The sequence below is a fragment of the Lutjanus erythropterus genome, chromosome 19 (assembly GCF_056507025.1).
Source record: "Lutjanus erythropterus isolate fLutEry1 chromosome 19, fLutEry1.hap2, whole genome shotgun sequence".
In the NCBI taxonomy this organism is placed as follows: Eukaryota; Metazoa; Chordata; class Actinopteri; order Lutjaniformes; family Lutjanidae; genus Lutjanus; species Lutjanus erythropterus.
Genome location: NC_139335.1, coordinates 8,909,446 through 8,919,104, shown reverse-complemented (window position 1 = coordinate 8,919,104; position 9,659 = coordinate 8,909,446).

Below are 9,659 nucleotides of genomic sequence, written 5' to 3'. Positions count from 1 at the left end.
TGCAATCATTTGTTCTGTGGCTCATCCATCACTGCGAATCCTACTTGCTACATGTTACATTATGAAAAAAAGTCATCTGGGGACATTACTGTGTGGCCTTCATGCTGTACAGTACCAGAGGCTGCACAGATGAGATTAGATCGGCTGATAGCGGAGAAGCAGACCGCTGCTGCGTATTATCATGACCAGATGTTGAGTTCTGATTCAATAACACATGGCCTTTATCAGTATCACTCCTGAGAAATGCTGCATTTACCAGCTTTTTATTTCATCTCATATCTCACAGCGCAAGTGTGTAAACAAAGTGGAGTGTGACACGGCTCTCGGAGCCTGAAGGCAGTTAGAATTAGGATGTTAACATTATCATCACAAAACAATTTTAGGGTGAAAACATCTTTAACACCATATCCTGCCAAAAATATCTGCCCCACACCAGGCCGCCTCATGTTCTGCTTGTGCCATCTAGTGGCGATGTAGCAGCTTACTGAAATGACCTCAGGTATACCTCTTCTACACAGCTGATGACATTATGAAGAGGCCTTATAAACCTTTATAAGTATGCAGTGACAGGGTCAGTTTAGTGATAAAAACATTACTATTTAACAGACAAATCATCTAAAATTCAGCCTCACAAAGATGTCTTGTGTAACAACCAGCACACTTCATCTGAAATGTGTCCCGGTTTGACTTTCTGTTATGATACATGGCCAAAAGTATGTAGACACCCAAGCATTCCCGTATATCTGATCGTTGAGCATCTTTTTCTAAAACTATAAGCAGCTAAATCATCCTCCGCTCCTCTCTGAATGCATTCCACAAAATTTTGGATCCTGGCTGCACAGATTTGTAAGAGCATCAGTCGTTGGATCTGATGTTCATGAAGGTTCACAGCTGTGGAGCAAGCAAGGCCCTCGCCAGGATTTTAGATATACTGAGTGCCAAAACATAGGCAAGATTGAAAATGGACCAGAATCCAACACACAAATACAGTGAATTTTTAAATTACTCTTTTTCGGTGTAATTTCTTATTGCATTGAAATAGCTTTCACTGTCAAACAAACTGCAGTAGCTTTGAAAATTTCCCCTAAATTACCTGTCAAGTGTTCTAACACTCATTACTGAAGTTCATCCAAACAAATAAGCCATAACTTAAAAGTTTAATGTGGCATTTTGAATCCTGTAATGGCGGACCCTGCCACTGATGGTAAAAAAAAAATTGTATATAGAGCAAAAAACTTTATTTAGGTAAATGACATAGTTGCACATTTTTATTTAAAATGTCATAGTATACATCCTCAGATCACTGAAGATGGTTTGACAATATGAGTTACAGACCCCCTGGCTTTCAAGAAGATTGTTTTCTTTCTGTTGTTATTCTGCCATGAGGAAAATTTTACATCATTGTCATAAATCTTTAAACCCCCTTTAAACCAGCTGAGACAGACATACAAGCATAAAAATTAAGTGCAATTGAGTATGTGCCAACAGGACACATATTCCTTATACCCTTTGAATTCAGTACAGGAATGGCGGACCCTGCCACTGTTTTAACCTGTTTTACATGATAAGTTATTACTTTAAAATTTCCATAACATGAAAAACAGGTTCAGACTAAAAGTATGTAGATGGCCACATAATTTTGGCCACATTGTAGATATGCTAATGCTTCACTGTAAATCATAAGGTTTCCAGAAAGTTCAGTTCCCAGGATATTCTTTGTTCAGTTGGTCAGCTTGATGAAGATGTCAACATGTGTCAAACACGATCTTTTGTTGTTTACTAAAAGTTGGTCAGGTGGATGCACACGTCATTTTATTATTTTACTCGTCTATTTATGAGGTAGGATGAGGTAACTTAATTTTACAGAATTATTAAAATATTTAGATGATAAACTTTTTAATATAATTCCAACATCTAGCAGCAGCTGTGGTGGTTTCTAAAAAAAAAAAGACAACAAGTGAGTCCCTGGACTGGAGACTCACGCTGCAGCTGACTAATAAACTGACTGGCAACACCTGCCATCATCTGATCACAAAGAACAAACACACACACACAACAGAAGCAGATGGATTAAGGCTTTATTTATGACAGATGATCACCGTACACACAACAAATCGAACATCTGCACAGAGAAAACATAACAGGTAAGAGAAGACTTTTTTTTATACTTTAGAAAATTTTAAAATTTCAGATTTTAAGTACAGCAACAAGCTCAGCAAATCATGACACTGTAGACATACATATCCAGCTGCAATCATTTATAGAGGTCGACATCTTCTATGTCAGAAATTAAAAGAGGTTATTTCCTCTCATCTGAAATCGCTCTAGTTAACAAACACTTCAGTATTTCTGAGTGATTTGCATCTTGACCCCGTAATTCAAACAGGAAAATGAACGAGTAGTTCAGCCTTTTTAATCTGAAGGTCATCTCATCCGTCTCCAGAAAAAAAAGCCTTCGATGGAGCCCTAAACCTGAGTTACATCCAGTCTGGCTCATACAGAGCGTCCACTTTGCCAAACATCGTATACCTGTAACTGAATTCGGATTCAATCATAGTTCAATATTTCACCATCACTGAAGCCGCCTTCAAGGTCTCAATGAGTTCAAAGGCTCATCTCAGACACGGTTCAGGCCCATCCTTTTTATTATTTTTCTATTATCCAAACATCAAAACACATCCTGTGACTATTATTTTAGTATCTTTATTAAATATGGAGGATTTTGGACTTCTAAACCCCCACTTGATCACCATCTGGCCTCAGTTAATTAGGTTTACAATGTTAAAAACTCTTCTAAAAAGCCTCATTATAAGCAAAGACAGAATCCAAACCCCATCTGAAACTATTAGAAAATATCATTAATCATGAAGCAGAAATAAACATACAACTAATTAGAATTCCCTGCATGGTTCCACTCTGCCTCAACTACTTTTTTTTGCATTTGTCCTCTCTTTTCTTTTTCGTTTTGTCCTTGAGGAAACCTTACATCCATTTGAACTAGATGTTCTCAGTGTGCACAAGGACAGCAAGCAGTGATTTTCTATTTGCCAAGAATATGAATAAAGTGAAATATAGGTTAAGTAGTCTTTCCGTTTGAGCTGACACATAATTGTCCTGCATTAGCCCGACCTCTTTAAGCTAACGCCTCAATAGAAGTATAATTGTAGATATAGATTTGACATATAAAAAGATAATGAACCTTAAAGTGGATTTATTTCCACTTCTTTTATTCTATTGAGTGAAAGAACTGCAAGGCTATTAAACTGTAAATCACACACAGGCTCACAGGAGGGGCAATTAAGTGAGTATTTAAAGAAATCTCAGTCTCATGTGCTGGACTGTGGTCTTTTTTTGTCATTTCAACTTTACAAAGGTAGTACATAGTGATAAGGACCAAGATGCAAGAGAGACGAAATAAGATTATAAAACCTGACAAGACTACATACACAACACTGGACAACGCAGAGTGCATTTAAAGTGCATCGATGTAGGATGTTTGGTTGGCCCTGGCATGTTTCCCAGGTTTCTCAGGGTCATGCAGTCCATTTACAGATGGAGCATGATTGTGCAAAGCTTACCGTATAGCGCAAAAAGAATTGCTAAGGCAGGGCAAAGTTTAAAGATGATTGAAAAATGCTCACGCTGCTGTAAGTGTAAACACACGCTGCTGTAAATTTAGATATAACTGTGGTAAATAAGGGCTGGAGAGCTGCTAGAATGAGGCTGTGGTCAGGACATGTTTAGGCTAGCTTAGCTTAAATATTAGATTGGCTAAAAATGAAGAAAAAAAAGCATTTTGTGATTTTAGTGTGTAGCCCTGGCTAAAATTCATTTAGACATCAGAACGTTAATAGTTTTAAAAAATAAACCAGGTGAAATATATTTTTAAAACAAACAGGTTAAAATGCATAAATATGTTTTTGTAAAAAAGCAGATTAAAATTTATAAATATGTGTGAAAAATGTTGGTATGGATGGTTAAAATAAGTTAAAATTGTCATGGTTTAAAAGGTTCAATGTTTATATTTCATGCAAATAGTTTGTTTGTTTTGCACAGGATCCCACACATAATCAGCCTTACAGTCTAATTTGGTTAGCAGCATATATGTCAATCATTGCTCTTCTTTGTTTTCATTGCTATGTCCTAAAACAAACAGCCAACCAAAGTCCAGTGTCAGGTAAAGGGGTGGGGCTTAGCCGTAACCTGCAGGTCCGAGGGTTCGGAGTGAAGGAGAAGCCATTTTTGTCATGGTGGAGTAAACATTGACGTGACGAGAGGTGTAATGTTCAAGACTTCGGGGTTGACGACCAGTTATCCTATGTTTTGGACGTGTGTGCTGTACAGGAGGTAAATATGAGCTTGTGTATTGTTTTCTGTACTGTGACTAAATGTTATGGTGTAAAAATGCATTGTATTGCTTAGCGCGATTTGCCGCTAGCGTTTAGCATAATAGCTTCTAGCTTTGCTGTCGTGCTGTTAGCTTTGCATTTGAAGCAGTTGGATAAAACAAGCTATTGCTATATCGACGTGAAATAGTGGATGGACTTGTTGTTAATCCTATTTATTTGATTCAGGAGATGGACACTTGGACTGTGATAGTTTTAGGCCTCAACGCTCCCCAGCACGTCGGGCCTGCAACGTTTTATTTATTTATTTATTTTCATTTTGGGTTTGAGTGTGTGTGAGTGTTGGCCCACAGTGACTTGGTGATTGTGTGTTAAAATTGATAAGCGTTTGTGATGTTAGAGTCTAAAAAGAAGTGTTAAAGAAAGAAAGATTTAAAAGATACCGGAAGTAACAAGGTGAACTAATATTTATTTTGTGTTTATTAATATTCGGTGATATTTTATTTTTATAAGTGAATTAAATTCATTTTATTTCACTTTATATTTGCACCTTTTGTTAATAAATACCCAAAGTTAGGGATTTTGTATTTGAACTATACTTCTGGTGTAATTCATCTTATATATTGCATTTGGGTTGTTTGGTAAAAGCTATTTACAAAAGGTTGATATGAATTGAATTAATGTACCAGGGAAAGAACTTAACTAGAGACATATTTTATTGTATTTCTTTAATCTTATTGGAGGCACCGCCATTATTATTAGTTTCATAATAGGAGAACAGAAGTTATAAAAAAAAATCCAAATAGCTTACAAGTACAAGAAATAGAGCCATAGTACTATTATACAGATCAGGACACATAATATAATATAGCTACATGGGACGGGTGTTACAAGTGTAAACGATGTGTTGGAGTTATTTCTTGGCCGTTGCTGTTAAGAAATGGTTTCAGTGCATAACTCCTTCCTATTAAACATTCAAGACGTTATTGCAAAATGATTAATTGGAATTTCTCTTAGTGAGCTCACTTAAAACAAAGACACAAATAGAACTGGTCACACATAAAGCACATAATACATTAAACAAAGTATAAAACAGAGCGTAATATCAACCCCGTACAATAATCATAAAAGCGTAAAACAAATGGGTAAAATAAAATCGAATGCATCGGAACATCATAGATAAAACACTAGCAGCTGTTAGCGGCAATCAAACCGCCAAGTGCTTCAGATGCTTTTAAAAAAAATCTGCTGTATTGCATAATTATTTAACCTGCAGAGAGGTCTGAGAAGTCAGCTTTAGAGGTGTTGGTTGGTGTACTTTTCCACTTAAAACAGACAATCTAGCTGCATGCCCCATTTTTAGGTGAGCTCTGTGCCTAAAGACATTACAGTGATATCGATCTTATCTTAATCTTGCAAAGGAAGCAAATCAGCTTAATTTTGTTACTCTGAAAGGTGAAATAGAAAGCCACCGGTATTGGGGGAGAAAAGCTTATCTTCTTTTGGCTTAGAGATCACCACAGCATATTAACAGTGAATGTCATATACTGAGTGGGCTTTGTGCAGTGTTTTTTTTTTTTCTAACCATCACTGCTTTTAAGTGTCTTGAAGCAACCGATTCTTGGGAATTTGTGATTAAATTGGAGAGCTAAAGAAGGAAAACAAATCTGTCTATGAACATTTAAACTGCTATAATTGTTTTTTTTAATAGATTCAAGGCTTGTGGCTGCTTCTGTAATCATTCTTAGACTTGCGTTCCTTCAAAGCAGATGTGCGGTGGTTTCGGCAGTTATAATGTGTATATGGCCTCCATATTAACTGCTGAGCTTGTTAATCACAGCGTATTTTGTTTGTCCATAATGAATGTCAGTGGATCTATGTGCAGCCTCAGCACACCTTCACACTAACATAGTTCCATTTTCTCCGCGGAGCAGCTTCACTAATTAAAATGATTGTTACCCAGTTTAATTGGCTCTGTCAGCAGCAGTCTCAGGAGTCACAGGATGCTCGCAGAGGTAATTGCATATGAGAGAGAGAGAAAGAGAGTTGATGATGAACCCTCACAAAACTTACTGAAAACCCTGCGCTGCACAGACAGAATAATGGGCTCCCTATCTTTTTTCAATTACAGAAACTGAATGGAGACGGTAATGAAGAATTAGTGCAAACAAAGTCCACAAAGGTGTTTACTGCAGGAAAGTCATAAAAAGGGAAATAAGTTTTTAGACTCTGCAGGGAGCAGTTTTGACCACCAGCTATACACGCAGCATGTTTGTTACCATTTACCTGAAAGACAATATGAGATTCAGAGTAAATTTCTAGACTTAAGGTTGAAATGTGCTCCCAAATTTATTAACAGGTAAGATGATAGATTGACAAAAATTAGACACCAGCTCAAAAATGTTCATCAGTCGTTTTTGAAGAGTTGAAAAACAAGCAGTTTTTATTGATATTTAATTATTTTTCCATTCACTTTTTCAGGTTTCACCGTGTTAAAGGGGAACTCCACTCAGTGATGCTCACAAGTCAAGTTTTGCAAGTCCATGTCAAGTCTCAAGTCTTTGAGGTAAAGTCAAAGTCTCTTACGGTTGTAATGAGTGTTCTATCATCTGCTGCACATCATCTGATCTGTTTAGTACTCAGTGTATGCTTCGAATCCCTATGATAAAGCTACACTGTGATAACATCACTCCGTTATCTATTGGCTGATTAGTTGTTCAGTATTGATCAGTATTACCCTGTTTCTATATAAAAAAAAAATAATGATCTAATGACATCTAATCAGTGCTGATACTGTAAGCTAAGAGATAAAGAAGTGATGATAATAGATTAGGTAATGGTTATGAAAGATCATGGTTTGGGTTAAAATAAGAATGTTACTTACATAAATTCATGCAAGGTACGTAACATAAACATAAGGTACTATAATCATAAGTTGCAACTTTATAATAGTCACCTAAATGTTTATGGATAATTTCCAATCTGATTATTAACCATGAACAAAGTGTTTCAAATATCTGGACCATCTATCTATGTAATGACTTCTTAAATGTTTACATTTGGTAATCATTAACAAATACTTCATACAGTTTACAAAATGTTACAATGTTTGCAACAATAAACTGTTAGTTTACTAATTTAATCAGAACATAATTGTGATTATCTCTTAGCAGCTGATATATATAATTATGAACTAATTATTTTACATTATAAACAAACTAATGATAAAATAACAAATGAATGCAGTGCTATTTATGACAATCATAATGATCATTTTATTGTTTAACAGTGCAATAACTAGTCACTAATTAACTATCAATTTAAAATGTATTAATTATGGTTATTATAAAGTGTTACCCTGTATCCTGTTTTTCCAACAGAATACAAACGTATTGCATCATTAAACTGAGTGGTTGATCCAACATCCTTTACTTTGATACCACAGATGTTGCATTTAGTGTTTCCTTTGTTTGGGCCTTGAGTGAAGTCATTATAGCCAAAGGTGATGACGAATAGCACAGCAGCTGCAGGCGCGCTCACCGTGTTGTAGCTGCTGCAGCTCACAGTCACTTGTGGCTGTTCACATGGGATACGTATGTAACACATGATGAGAAGGGAGAGATAAGAGGCATTTACTTAATGTTACTGCACCCAAACAACAAAACTGTTCACGAGTCCCGAGTCTCAAGTCACTGTGTGTGTGTGCAGCTTATGTTGCGAACTAGCTCTACCTAAATGATGGCGGTGGAAATTATCATAGTGTATATTGTACTTAAGTGCAGTTTTGAGGGAATTGAATATTTGCATTTTAATTCCACTCTATGTTTAGGAAAGAAATATTGTACTTTTTACTCCACTTCAATTATATGAAAGTTATGGTACTTTGTAGATGAGATTTTATATGAAAAATATGAAATTGTTATAATTAGCCCTGCAACTAACAATTCTTCATGAATAATTCATCTATCATTTCCTTGCTTAGAAAATCCCAAGGATGACTTCTTCAAATGCCATGTTTTCTACAATAAATATTCAGTTCACACAAAATATAATACAGAAAAGCAGCAAATCCTCTCATTGAACCAGAGATTTTTTGCCATTTATGCTGTACATAAAAGTACCTCACAGCCTTTAAAGTGGTTAAATTCAGCTCCGTTTGAACCAACAACATTAAAAATGCTTCTTTACATATTAATACATCAGTAATAATTCAAAAATATGATAATTTAATGACCTTGGCAAAGGGCATTTGTCCCTGTTATTAATCTCTAAGAGTTTGTTTTATTTATACAAAAATTTATTCTGAAGTGTTTGGTCCAAAATACTTTGACTTTTTAAGGAGCTACTTGAAATGAGTTTCCTCCAACTCTAAAGCAAAATAAAAGAAATGAAATTGTTTGAACTTTGGGCTCTTGAGTTCCTCTGAAGTGCATTTAAATTCTCTGCTGAACTTCCACTTGTTTTCTCCTTATCTATCACTGTGACAACAATCTCTCCCCAGTGTATACCACCTGGAAAACATCGCTGATAGAATAGAGATGCGAGGAGTGGAGTGCTTTTGTGGACACAAGCCGAGGACTTCTGGCAACGCTTTGGATGCACTTAAATGAACCGCGCCGGAGCCAAGAGCAGCTGTGAGGTAAATGCACACATTAAACATTCTGACTTTACAATGTTAGAGCAAACTGCGGGCTGAGCAAACTGCGGGCTGAGCAAACACCGTAAAGCAAAAAGCTAACAGTATTTTTTTTGATGGACCATTTTAATGAAATGCCAAACATTCGATTCAGCTAGCTTTATTATGGCACTTTGTACATGTCACGTTACAAACTCAACATTCAGGGTTTCTTGGTTCGTACAGCACATGAAGAGAACATTGCATGTTTAATAAAAAAAAAAAAAAAAAAAAAAAAACAGGAGGGGTTTTGAAGCTGCTTAATTTTCAACACACTCAAGAAAATGCCAGTGCAGGAGTGATGATTTATCCTAAATGTTGTCATCCCCTGTAGATTCACCGGTTTTGTGTCACTAAAGGACAGGATCATATTTTTTCAAGTCTCTCTTTGTACTCGCATGCCTTGAAGGAGCGCTTGGTCACTATAATTTCTTCTCTCCATACTTCCTTTAAGTGATTTCAGTATAAGGGATTGTGTCCACCAAAGTGTTTTGACTGGAGGACAGCATATATTTTTTTTAACTTTTTCCAAAGAAAGTGCCGTATATTTACACCCTGCAACAAACACCAGCAGCGTGATGAGGCAGAGAGTTGAGAGGAGATTGAGGCCAGGCAAACAAAGCCAAACAAGTTGCTTG